The sequence below is a fragment of the Pangasianodon hypophthalmus genome, chromosome 5 (genome assembly GCF_027358585.1).
Source record: "Pangasianodon hypophthalmus isolate fPanHyp1 chromosome 5, fPanHyp1.pri, whole genome shotgun sequence".
NCBI classification, from domain to species: Eukaryota; Metazoa; Chordata; class Actinopteri; order Siluriformes; family Pangasiidae; genus Pangasianodon; species Pangasianodon hypophthalmus.
The window spans coordinates 14,547,707-14,560,495 of NC_069714.1; the positions used below are offsets into that span (position 1 = coordinate 14,547,707).

At 41.0% G+C, this 12,789-nt stretch overlaps 1 pseudogene; it reads left to right on the top strand.

Annotated features, from left to right (window-relative positions):
• The first annotated feature begins 2,038 nt into the window (after positions 1 to 2,038).
• LOC128318431 (uncharacterized) lies at positions 2,039 to 4,490 on the top strand (annotated as a pseudogene).
• The last annotated feature ends 8,299 nt before the right edge of the window (positions 4,491 to 12,789 follow it).

The window sequence follows — 12,789 nt, forward strand, 5'->3', positions numbered from 1 at the left end:
AGATTAAAAAAAATACTACGGCAATGATCTTGGCTTTGACTGAGGTACTGTATTATTAAATCGTTTATAAAACTAGTTGAAATATTATGAAATAGCATAAAGGATTGAAAATGGATGGCAGGATGAAAGGCATCATCAACCTGTTCTCATCAGAAATTTTGTATGAATTCTTTAAATTTCGCTGGCTTGCATCCAAAATAAGATGTAGGAAAAAGATACAAGGTGGCGCAGTGACACAGCTGGTAGCTTTGCTGCCTCACAAAAAAATGTTGGTAGGTGGATTGGATACTATGAATTACTCCCAAATGTGAACATTTGTGTGAATGGGTGTGTGCATGGTGCCCTGCCCAAGGTTTATTCCCGCCTCACGCCCAGTGTTCCCGAGACAGGCCCCAGATCTACCTCAGCACTGAAGAGGATAAAATTATTACTGAAGGCGAGTGAGAGTGTGAGTGAGAAAAAGATACAAACACCAGCCCATCCCAACTCTAACCTAAATCTTTGTAACTTTCCAATGAAGTAGTGCAAATATTTATGAATTTGCAAGTGTGAGACCATCAAGGAATCAAATGAACATGGAACATTGGAAGGGAAGGAGATATAGTGAAGCTAGGAGTGGTTTGGGGTTGTTTGACAAAAACTGTACTAAAAATTATTTACATTTTCATCAAATTATGGCTCCAGAGCCCAGGCAAAGGGCTATAATTACAATATCTCTGACAGCACCATCCTCATCAGTCATTCATTCCATAGAACTGCAAATTCTAGAAAGATATGAATAGATGACATGTAAAATGTTTTTCATAACAGTTTTGCCTCACTGGTTTAGCAGTGTACAAAGAAGCTGGATATATCTTGTATATTTCTGAAAGATTGCAACAATAAGAAATATTCTACTAAGATTTGGGAAACCTCATGAAATGTAATAGATAGTGGGAAATTGACCAAATTATTTTTCAAAAGAAATGTTTTCACTGGGTAAATCATTTAACCAAATAAACGTTTGGTGAGATATATGAAGTCATTTTGGAACCTAATTTGCTTGAGAATTCTGTGGGGAATTTCATAAAATTTTGGGGGGACATGAATCGATTTTATGTCAGAAGATGATATGTTTAATTGTGTTTATGTGTGCATATATATGTGTGTTAATTCAATCATGTTAGGTAACCATTTTATCCTGGTTAGGGTTGAAGTAAACCCAGAACCTATTCTGGGATCACTGAGTGCAAGGCACGAACAGCATGTTTTTATGAGGTGGGAGAAAACTGGAAAATCCTGCGTGTTCTAAACATTCAGCAGTGTGCCCATGTAGCTGATAATGTCACCTGAGCGCTTAGTAGGATATGTGTAAAACACTGCATAGGCCTGTACATCAAGCAGCTACAATGCTCACAGTACATTTCCTTCAGGCTTTACTGAAAAGACTAATCACTGGTTCCCACTAGCACAGCATGATCACTCACTTTCATCCCACCTGCCTTGAGCGCCCAGCTGAAGTAGCACCCTCATCCATCTCCCCACACACCACATGGCTGTTCACACAGCTTTGATGCAACACCAGCCCTCCCATTCAGCAAAGGGAAGCATGTTTCAAATATGTCATTCATTTTCAAAAAAAAAAAAAAAAAAAAAAAAAAAAACTGAGCAGCACAGAGCCAAGTGTGTGTGTGTAGATGTGCATAATGAAATAAAATTGCTGAAAAGCAAACAAAAATAGCGAAGGAAAATAAAGAGCCATTTTGAGTTGTCACAAGCCTGCCATCCATCTCCTCATTCCTGGTCCAACCTGTAAAAGTGTCACAGTGGTGCTGAAACCCGGAATATTGAGGAAGAGACACCATCATGGAGTCTTCATCCCTGGCCGAGATCATCAAGTCCCTCTCCAGCCTCCATCAGACCCAGCATCAGGCCCTCCTCCAGCTGCGCCAAGACCAGAAGCACCGCATCCAGGACCTGCTCAATGCCCAGGCGGAAGATCGGCAGGTGCTCCAGAGCCTGGTCCACCACAGCCACGCCCCACATCGCCCTAGCAAAAATGAGACCGCAGGATGACCTGGAAGCATTCCTGGAGCTGTATGAGAAGCGTGGGGCTGGCCCAAAGGCCTACCTATTGCCGATCCTGACCGGGGAAGCCCAACCCACGGCCCAGCAGCTGCCGGTCGCCAACATGCTGGAGTACCCGGACCTGAAACGGGCAATTTTGCAATGGGTCAGCCGCACCCTGGAACTGCACTGTCAGTGCTTCCACTCGCTCTCCCTCCATGAGCTTGGAGATTTCCCCTTGGAGCAGTCACATGATGAAACCCTAAGGCACACCTTTGACCAAGTGAGAGCAATCGATGGTCAGCCAATCCAGGCTAATGCTGCGCTATCCCACCCCTATTTTTCAATTATTCATGATAGGTTATACCGAGTGATGCAGGACACTCAAACACAGGAAGAAATGACCCAAAGAGTCCCAAAGAGCCGCTGTGAGATGTTATTCCAGGCAACTCACCATAATCCAAGGGCGGGGCACTTAGGACAGAGCAACATTGAACCGACTCATGGCCCGCTTCTATTGGCCAGGCAATATGCGGTGATGTTCACAGGTTGTGTGTGGAATGTCACGAATGTCAGCTGGTGAATCCACCAGCCACCCCAAAAGTTCCATTGCACCCTCTTCCATTAATTGAGGTCACCTTCCAAAGAATTGGTATGGACCTCATTGGGCCACTAGATCTGACTGCACAAGGGAATCATTTTGTGATAGTTCTAGTGGACTATGCAACACAATACCCAGAAGCAGTGCCCCTCTGTAACATCTCACCACGCAGCTTTGCATAGGCACTCTTCAGTGTCATCTCCCGAGTTGAGATCCTGAAAGAGAGCCTAGTTGATCATGGCACATCTTTCATGTCACGGACACTACGCGAGCTGTACGAATTGTTGGGAATTGAATCGATTCACATCAGCGAGTACCATCCACAGACAGATGGGCTGGTCAAACAGTTTAATCAAATGCTTAAAAACATGATTCGTAAGTTCATTCACGACAATGCATGGAATTGGGATAAGTGGCTAGAGCCCTGGTCGATTTATTGTACAGGCAGAAGCCTTGATGTCATTTGGGAAAATTGGGAGGAGGGGCATTCTAACATTAAAAATGAAATTCAATACATTCTAGACCTAAGAGCAAAAGTCCACACTTTAAAACCACACTTTAAGGTTCCTGTTTTTTCGAAATGTTTGCTGGGAGTTTCTTGCCTGTGTTGACATTTAAACTATAGTTTAAACTATCATTTTTATCTGTTATATTTTTAATTTTCCTTTCTGCTGTATTTTTATTTTTTCAAAGAATGCTTTTGTTTTTTTGTCTAAAGACAGCGAGCAGAGGCCATCCACGCTGGATCTGTCTAAAATAAGTTCTCAACTAACACAGTACATTAAACACTCAACACGACAAACATTCAGCTTGTTCAATGTGTTGACTGCAAGATGTTTAGTCATTCTTCCTCTGTTGTTAGTAATAGCTTTATTTGTGCTAAGTTTTTATTAGTTAGCTTTCTGAAGGAGAAGACTGCAGCATTAGCAGTGCACATCCAGACCCTAGAGAGGGTTAGTGAGAGTGAGAGCAGCGTAGTTTCTGTAGTGGACAGTCTGGATGCCTTAGGCAGAGTTTGCAATCCCCCAACTCCAGCATTAGAGCCATCACAGCAGGGCAAATGGGTGATGACCCGGCTGCATAATCACAAAGCCAAAGCTAATGCTAAGGCTCGCCCACGGGAGCACCACTCCTCTTTGCTTCACGTGTCTAACAGGTTTGCTCTCCTCAGTGAAGCACCCGCTGAGAAACCTGAAAGCGCCCTGGTTATAGGAGACTCTATCTTAAGGCATGTGAAATTAGCTAGGCCTTTAGGGTCACCAGCAGCACTAGTTAGGTGTATACCAGGAGCCAGGGCCCCGGACATAGCAGGTAATCTTAGGGTCTTAGGCAAGCATAGATTTTCAAAGATAGTTATTCATTCATTACTATTCTGCCGGAGGTTACTAAGAGTAACATTGAAGAGGTGTGTAAATTAGCAAAGGCCATGTCCAATGCAGTAATGTGCTCTGGCCCCATTCCAATGTGGTGTGGCGATGTAGCTTACAGCAGGTTATGGTCGCTGAACTGCTGGATGTCCAGGTGGTGCTCCGAAAACAATGTGGGCTTTATAGATAAATGGAGCATTTTCAAGGGCAAGGCTGGCCTGTTAGGGCAGGAAGGTATCCATCCCACTCAGCAAGGTGCTACTCTCATTTCTTGCAGCATAGCACATAGTCTCAGAGCAGACCTAGTTAATCACTGACAATCCAGAGCCAAGGCCAGGTACTTAGGACAGGATAAAAAACTGGACCGTCTTATGGCCCACTTCTATTGGCTGGGCATTCACGGCGATGTTCGCAGGTGGTGAGCGGCATGTCGCAAATGTCAGCCAGTGAATCCGTCTGCCACCCCAAAAGCACCATTGCACCCACTCCCATTAATCGAGGTCCCCTTCAAAAGAGTTAACATGGACCTCATCAGGCCATTAGATCGAACTGCATGAGGGCATTGCTTTGTGGTGCACGAGGGCATCGCTAGTGGACTATGCAATGCAATACCCAGAAGCAGTTCTTCTGTGCAACATCTCTGCATGTAATGTTGCGGAGGCACTCTTCCATGTTATCTCCCGAGTCACGATCCTGAAAGAGATCCTGACCAGGGCATGTCTTTCATGTCATGAATACCACTTCAAGCTTTACGAATTGTTGTGGATTAAATCGATTTGCAATAGCGTTTATCATCCGTAAATGAATGGGCTGACTGAAAAACATGATTCGTAAGTTCGTTCACGACGATGTGTGAAAATGGGATAAGTGGCTAGAGCCCCTGTTATTTGCAATGCGAGAGGTCCTGCAAGCCTCCACAGGGTTTTCCCCATTCGAGTTATTGTATGGATGGAAGAGTCAGGGCATGCTCAACATCATTCGGGAAAACCTGGAGGAGGGACCTTCTAACAGTAAAAATGAAATTCAGCACTTTCTTGACCTGAGAGCAAAACTCCACACCTTAAGCCACATAACCCAGGAGAATTTGCTACGGGCACAAGCACATCAATCCCGGCTATATAGCAGGGGTACTAGGCTACAGGAGTTTGCACCGGGAGATAAAGGGCTCGTATTACTACTCATGTTGAGCTCTAAATTACTCGCCAAGTGGCAAGGGCCCTTTGAGGTCACATGATGAGTTGGGAACATCATCTATGAGCTAAGGCGAACGGATAGAGGCAGGGCACGGCAGGTGTACCACCTTAATCTCCTTAAACCATGGACGGAGGTGGTGCCCGTGGCTTTGGCAATGGTTGTTCCAGAGAGGGAGGAGATAGGACCAGAGGTAAACCTAAAAATGGCTCAATTCACCCCAGTCCTTTATGAAGATTGCCACTCTCCATCCCAAACCACAATTGTGGCTAAATTGCAAGCAGAGTTTTCAGACATGTTCTCAACTCTCACCAGTCACACTGATCTCACAGAGCACCACATAGAGACAACCACAGGGATGGTGGTACACAGCCACCCCTATCATCTGCCCAAACACAAAAAAAAATGTGGTTCAGGATGAACTCAAGGCTATGCTTGACATGGGAGTAATCAAGGAGTCCCACAGTGACTGGAGCAGCCCAGTGGTTTTGGTGTCCAAGGCCAATGGGATGGTCAGTTTTTGCGTAGACAGCTTTTATTCAACACTGGATTTGACAAAGGGATATTGGATATTGGCCTTTTCCACTCCATTTGGGTTATCAATCTCAATTTGTGACCCGTCTTTTTGGGTTGTTTGGGGCCCCAATGACATTGCAGCGACTCATGGACAGAATCCTTTCTCCACACACTGCTTATTCCTCTGCTTGTCTGAATGACATAATCATCTATAGTAATGATTGGCAGCAGCATATGCAGCATCTGAGGTCTGTCCTGAGATCGCTGAGCGGGTGGGACTCACGTTGAACCCAAAGACGTGTGCGATTGGATGGGTGGAAGTATGGTATCTGGGTTTCCACTTGGGTACTAATAAATGTTCTGTGTTACAGTGAGCGGTGGTGAGGATGAAAAGGAGAGAGAGCTGAGCAGCACAGAGCCGTGTGTGTGTGTGTATAGATGTGCATAGTGAAATAAAATTGCTGAAAAACAAACAAAAATAGTGAAGAAAAATAAAGATCCCTTTTTGAGTTGTCACAAGCCTGCCTCCCATCTCCTCAGTAAATCTATATTTTATGGTTATAAAAATAAAACAAAAATAAATCCCTGTAACGTTAGGAATTTCTTTCAAAAATAATGAAATGAGAACCATATTGTGCAGTATATTTACTTCAGTGGAACATTTAGTGATTGCTGGGAGCTTACAGTGGGCATTTTCTGACATTGTTTAGGTTAAACAACCTGTTTAACTCAAACTGCCTCTCGCACGATGGGCTTTGACACTTTCCGCTCCAGCCTATGGAAATTCGATGATTATAGCTCCACTTAGCAAAAGAAAAATCGCAGCTGCAACAACGGAGGCAGTAAGGCTATTCTGGATGAGTAACTACTGCAGTCATTTTTTCCCAAAAAGTAAACCAACATTCAGAATCCAGGTGGAAAAAATGAGTACACCATTCCTACTTCCACAATCATTGAAAGAGTAATTAGCAGCCAGGTGTTACTAATAAAATGCACAAGATTATTTAACCATCAACAAGTGTGACTACCTCAACACAAGCAGAACTTTTGGTAATTTGGTGTTCTGGAGCACTCAGGTGTGTGTCTACTACATGCCAAGATAAAAGGAGCTCATCCTTAACCTCAGAGACCCAATGGCTGCTGCTCATCAATCTGGGAAGGGTTATATGGCCATCTCCAAACAATTTGAAATTCACCATTCTGCTTGTGAGAAAGATTGTTTACAAAAGGTTAGCCTTCAAGACAGTTGCCAATCTTTCCAGGAGTGGGTGTCCTAGCAAATTCAGTCCAATGTCAGATCGTTTAATGCTCAGAGATATAAAATAAAACCTAGACCTAGGTTTCATGTGACCTGCAGGTCTCTCTAAGCACATAAAATTTTTATGTTCATGACAACACAGTCATAAAAACATTGAACAAGTATGCCTTTCATGGAAGGGTGGCTAGGAAAAGGCCCTTTCTCTGAACAAACCACAAAAGTTCTGAATTAATATCCATTGGACTGAGGAGACCAAGGTAGAGATGTTTGGTCATTATGCACAGCGCCATGGTTGGCAAACCCAAACACAGCACATCACCACAAACAACTCATACCATCACCACAAACAACTCAAGCATGGTGTTGCAGGGATGATGATATGGGCTTGTTTTGCAGCCACAGGACCTGGGAAACTTGCAGTCATTGAGATAACATTGAACTCCACTTTACACCAGAATATTCTAAATGTGAGACAAATGTGAGGTCATCTGTCCAGCAGCATGCAACAGGACAATGATTTCAAGCACACCAGCAAATTGACATCTGAATGGCTGAAGACGAAAAAAATCAAGGCCTCAACCCCATTGAGATGCTGTGAAGAGATGTTAAGAGAGCTGTGCATAAACAAATGCCCTCAAACACCAATAAACTGAAGAAATGTTGTAAAGAAGAGTGGGCCAAAATTTCTCAAAAATAAATTGAGAGACTGATAAAATCCTAAAAAAAATGTTTACTTCAAGTTATTGTTGCTAAAGGTGGTTCTACATGTTACTGAATTATAGAGTGTACTTATTTTTCCCACCTGGTTTCTGAATGTTGGTGTACTTTTTGGAAAAAATGACTACACATTGAAATCTGTTGTGTTTTTATTGTTGTTGTTGTTGTGGTCACCTGAGGTTATTTGTTTGTTTATAAAGTTTGTGAGGACCACACAATTGTTATTTAGGTCCTGATAAATAAAAACATATAATTGAAGGAGACTGTACTTTCTTTTTCCCATGAATGTATCTGTCAAATTTTCAATGAAGAACAGGACCATTAGTACTGTCCTTCAAATGTGTTTAGTTGCAGCTTCAAAAGTCATGATTACTGGCTAACCATGTGACTGGTAGCTATGCAATATGGGAGAATTCAAAAGATTCAAGATTCAAAGCGTTTATTGTCATGTGCACAGTGAGGAAAATCAAGTTTCCCTGTTCAATGAAATTCTTTCTTTGCTGTCCACATTGAATGCCAAGACAAATGCAAACTATGTAAAAAAAAATAATAAAAACAGACATACACATAAATACAAACATAATAAAGTGTAACTATGTTGCAGAAGTAGAAATATAGATTATGTATATAGAAATATAGACTATGTACATCTGTATGTGTGAGTGTGCAATATTGACTTGTGCAGGTTACTACTGCCAACAGATAACATTGTTAAAAATAATCTTGATTTCAAATCTTGGCTAATACTGCATATAAATACCATCTGTTAAAACCACCACATTTGTGTCACATAATGATTCCTTTGCTTGAGTATCTCAGGTGACAGTGGTTACAAATGCATAGACTATATCATCTGGGATCTGTACTGGGAAAATATTTATGACTTAAAATGAAAATTACACTAGGCTGTCCTGACACATTGCTGGTGTGTTTAAGAACATCTGTATGTTCTATGTGGCAGATTGCTGATCTGATGGCATGCTTTGCACAAGAAAATTTAACTTTAAGGTGCTGATCAAAGTAATTTTATGCCAGGCATGTTTGCAAATGTATAAACAGCCACAGGCAACAGTATACTTTTTCTCAGTTACTTTTGAAGTCTTAATATCAATGTGAGTGAAGCATAAATCAATTGAAGTACCAGGCTGGTCTTCATGTATCATGAGGTCATTTCTTATGAATAAGTGGGTATTAATATTGTTGTTTGAGTTTTGGTTATGTGTGTAAAATGGAAAACATTGCAATGAATCAGAGTACTAAACTCAAAATGCAAAAATCAGTTCTCTCAAATCTCATGATGAAACTAGATCAACATCTAGCATGATAGGGGTGATGATCAAATGGAAATGATGAAGAAATGTGCCAAAAGCAAGTCTAGATTTGCTTGTAGAGTGTAACTGGCACGTACGTGGTGATACTCACAAGCATACCACATTCCTTACTGGCTGATGGCAATTCATTACAAATCTTCTAAAAGTCCAATAATTTGCATAGAAATAACTTTTGGATCAGGAGATGAAGAACCTATAACCGAGTCACCCTCTTGACTCTCATTAATCAGAGTAAATGAGTACAACAGCCTACTCACCAGTAAGGCATTTCATTTAGAGACAAGCTCATACTTACCAATAAACAGCACACTGTGTTTATTGAATAAGACATTAACACTGGAAAGGAAATCTATCTAAAATATTGTCTTTTAATTTCAAACAGCTTACCATTTTGTTTATTTAATGCAGTCAACTCCAGAACCTCTGGCACCATTCATGAATTTTCACAAAAACTAAGATAAAGCATTCATTCATATACCTTCAGTACCCACTTTAACCTGGCCAAGGCCAGGGTGGATCCAGAGCCTATCCTGGTAACACTGGGTGCAAGGTGGGAATACACCATGAATGGGACGCCAGTCCATTGCAGGGCACCGTGCCCACACATTCACACATTCACACCTAGCGGAAATTTAGCGTAGCCAATCCACCTAACAGCATGGGTTTAGGAAGTGGAAGGAAACCCAGGAAAACACAGTTAGAACATGAGAAACTCTATACAGAGAGAATCCCAAGCTCAGCATCAAATCAGAGACTGTGGAGCTGTGAGATGACAACACTCACTCACATGCCACCCATAAAACATGCCATAAGTGATATTTTGCGCTAACATATTGAGACACTCTACAGTTTTATTTTAACACTATATGTTTTAAAAAAGCTTTCTTAAGTAGTGCAATTTCTTTCTTTGCACAAAAGGGATAGTTTCATATGATCAGCCCCTAACAATTAGTATTCTTTGAAGCCTCTCCTGCACAAAATGACAGCACTGAGCTTCTTCATATCTAAAAAGGCTGGAGACACATGTAGAGAGGTTATGGACACTCTTTCATTCCAACTGTAGTACCAGTGATCCTTAGAGAAGTTCAAGAGCTTTCAGGAGTTCGAGTTTACTTTAATGTAGCCCTTCTAAACACAGCTATGGGGGGCTAATAGTAATAGTAAATAATAGTAAATAATAAATCTAATACCCCAAGAAACAACTAATTCTGAAGGCTTTTGAAACTTTAAATTATGGCTGTGATTATGCTTAATGCTCTCTTTAACTAATTCTATATTGTTTTATATCCATTACCTGACTTGTGCAGGTTAACTACTATCCATTTGTTTTGTGTTTAAAAAATGAGACAAATGGACGTTATGATGATGGATGACACAGATGTGTAAAAAATGTGTAAAACCTTATATTTATACACCAAGCAACAGTTCCTGGAGCCAATTAAAAATATTTTAAGGATGACAATTCATTCATTGATTCATTTTTTCAATGATTCATTGATTCATCTACCAGGTTCTTTTGTTTTTTTGGGAGGTAAGGAGTCTGTCCAATTATTTGAGTGCAAAATTGTATTTATTTGTACATAGTGTTTATTTATTAATAATATAAATAATATATTATTTATTATTAACAATAATAATAATAATAATAATGATACATTTATTTGGGTGGCATGGTGATACTGTTGCCTCCTCACAGCTGCATGGTCACTGGGTCGATCCTGAGCTTGGCATTTCTGTGTGTCTGTGTGGTGCTTTGAATGTTCTGCGTGGGTTTTCCTCCCAGTACACCAGTTTCTTCCCACCTCCAAAAACATGCCAGTAGATTGATTGGCTACATTAAATTAACACTAGTTGTAAATTAATATGTAAATATGTGTGTACATGGTACCTCGCTATGGTCTGACATCCTATCCAGTGTTTTTTCCTGCACACCGGAATACATTGGTGTTACACCAGAATATATTGGTGATACCTGTTCTTTTTAAGGGTGTCTAATACTCTAATGCTGACTAATGCTGACTGTATAGATGCAGTGGTCTAATTGTGTACTACCTGTAGTGGTCTAATGCTGTTTGTCAGCTTCCTATCATCATAATGTATAATTTGCAATTCTCCTGAGCTTCTGCCCTAGTACAGGGCAGTTCAGTTAGTCGAGAAGCCAGATTACAAAAAAACAATACCAGGTGAGGGGCCAAAGTTGTTTGATCAAGTAACTGTCCTTTACAATTTGTCCTTTCAGGAGGTGTAATTTAATTATGTTTCTACCTAAGTTCAAAGTAGTTAAAATAGCAAAGTAGTGAGATCAACTACATAACATGATGCATAAGAGCACTGTAACATATGAGTGCAAAGTAAACAAAATAAAGCCATTTTCAAAACACACCATGAATCACTGCATACAGTACATTTCACTATTTTATATAGAAGACCACTTCTCTTAAATCCACACACTGCATTTCTAGAATTATTTTAACAATAAGCAGTAAAGTCAAGTTGTTAGCTAGCTACTTCATTAGTGGTGATGAAGTTACAATCTGAGTAAGATTAACCACATTTAATGCTAATTTTCTGCTTTTCTGTTAAATACTTTCAGTAGTGAATTGGGAAATGTTGGCCAAATTTGACTGCTAAGTTTAGAACTAGGAGAAGAAAAGGTACTTACTCACCCCAGGTACAAGCACAAAGGTTTATCCCTTGAAGCACTGCCTACTTCTCCACTTGGGTCACTTGTGTCATTGAAAATGGGGGTCTAGCAACTGTCACTTCCTATGTAACAAGCCTTTAAAGAGTACGAAATTCAGAATTGTTTCTTTGTTTGGATTTTTTTCCCAAAGGGCCAGTAAACATTTACTCAAGGACCAGATCTGGACTGTAGGCCACTAATTGAAAAGCTTGTCCTACTGAGAGAAATTTAACTTCTGAGTTTACAATATAAATCATAGCTTAGAGAAATAAGTAGGGCCACATTAAAGCAGAAGAACAATGATGAAACTTGCAAGAATAAATGAATGGATCAATTGAAAAAGTATCAATAAAACAGGGTAAGAACAGTGTACAAGATAGCCCACCTACTGTTTGTTTGTGCATCTTTTCTGGTCTCTCAAAACAGGCTTCACACAATACAGTGGTTGGCAAACAGCAGCCCACAGGTCCACCTAACAAGATTTTTTGGCTCACCAGGAAGCTTTTTGCATGTGCAATTACATACATTTCAATAAAAATAGAAAAGTTGAACAACTTTCAATAATTACAGATGTAAATGATGAATAACATTTCAGGTCCATGCAATCACAAACTCCTCTCCACTGGTCCAGGTCAGTCTCACTGACAAAGTTAACCTCCTCTCCCAAGCTCTCGCCTCCACCACTACCACTGACCAGCATGTGGATGCCTCAGCCAGGTGTGTTTGCAGGTGATGCATGTCAGTGTAAAGGATTCTTATTGCAATGTTCTCGGTATTTCACCAGCCAAGAAGGAATGTCAGAGCAGCAACAGATAGTGCACTTCCTGAACCTCCTCACAGACAAAGTGCTGAAGTGGGCCACCGCAGTGTGGGAGGAGGGAGGCAAGGCCACCTCTTCCTACGCCCAGTTCGTCAAGAGGTTCATGCGTGTGTTTGATCACTTACTGGAGGGGAAGGAGGTTGGCGAGCGGCTCCTCACGATTTGCCAAGGTTCCCATAGGCCTATACATTTACATTTACATTTATGGCATTTGGCAGACGCCCTTATCTAGAGAGACTTACAATAGTGCTTTGAAGTC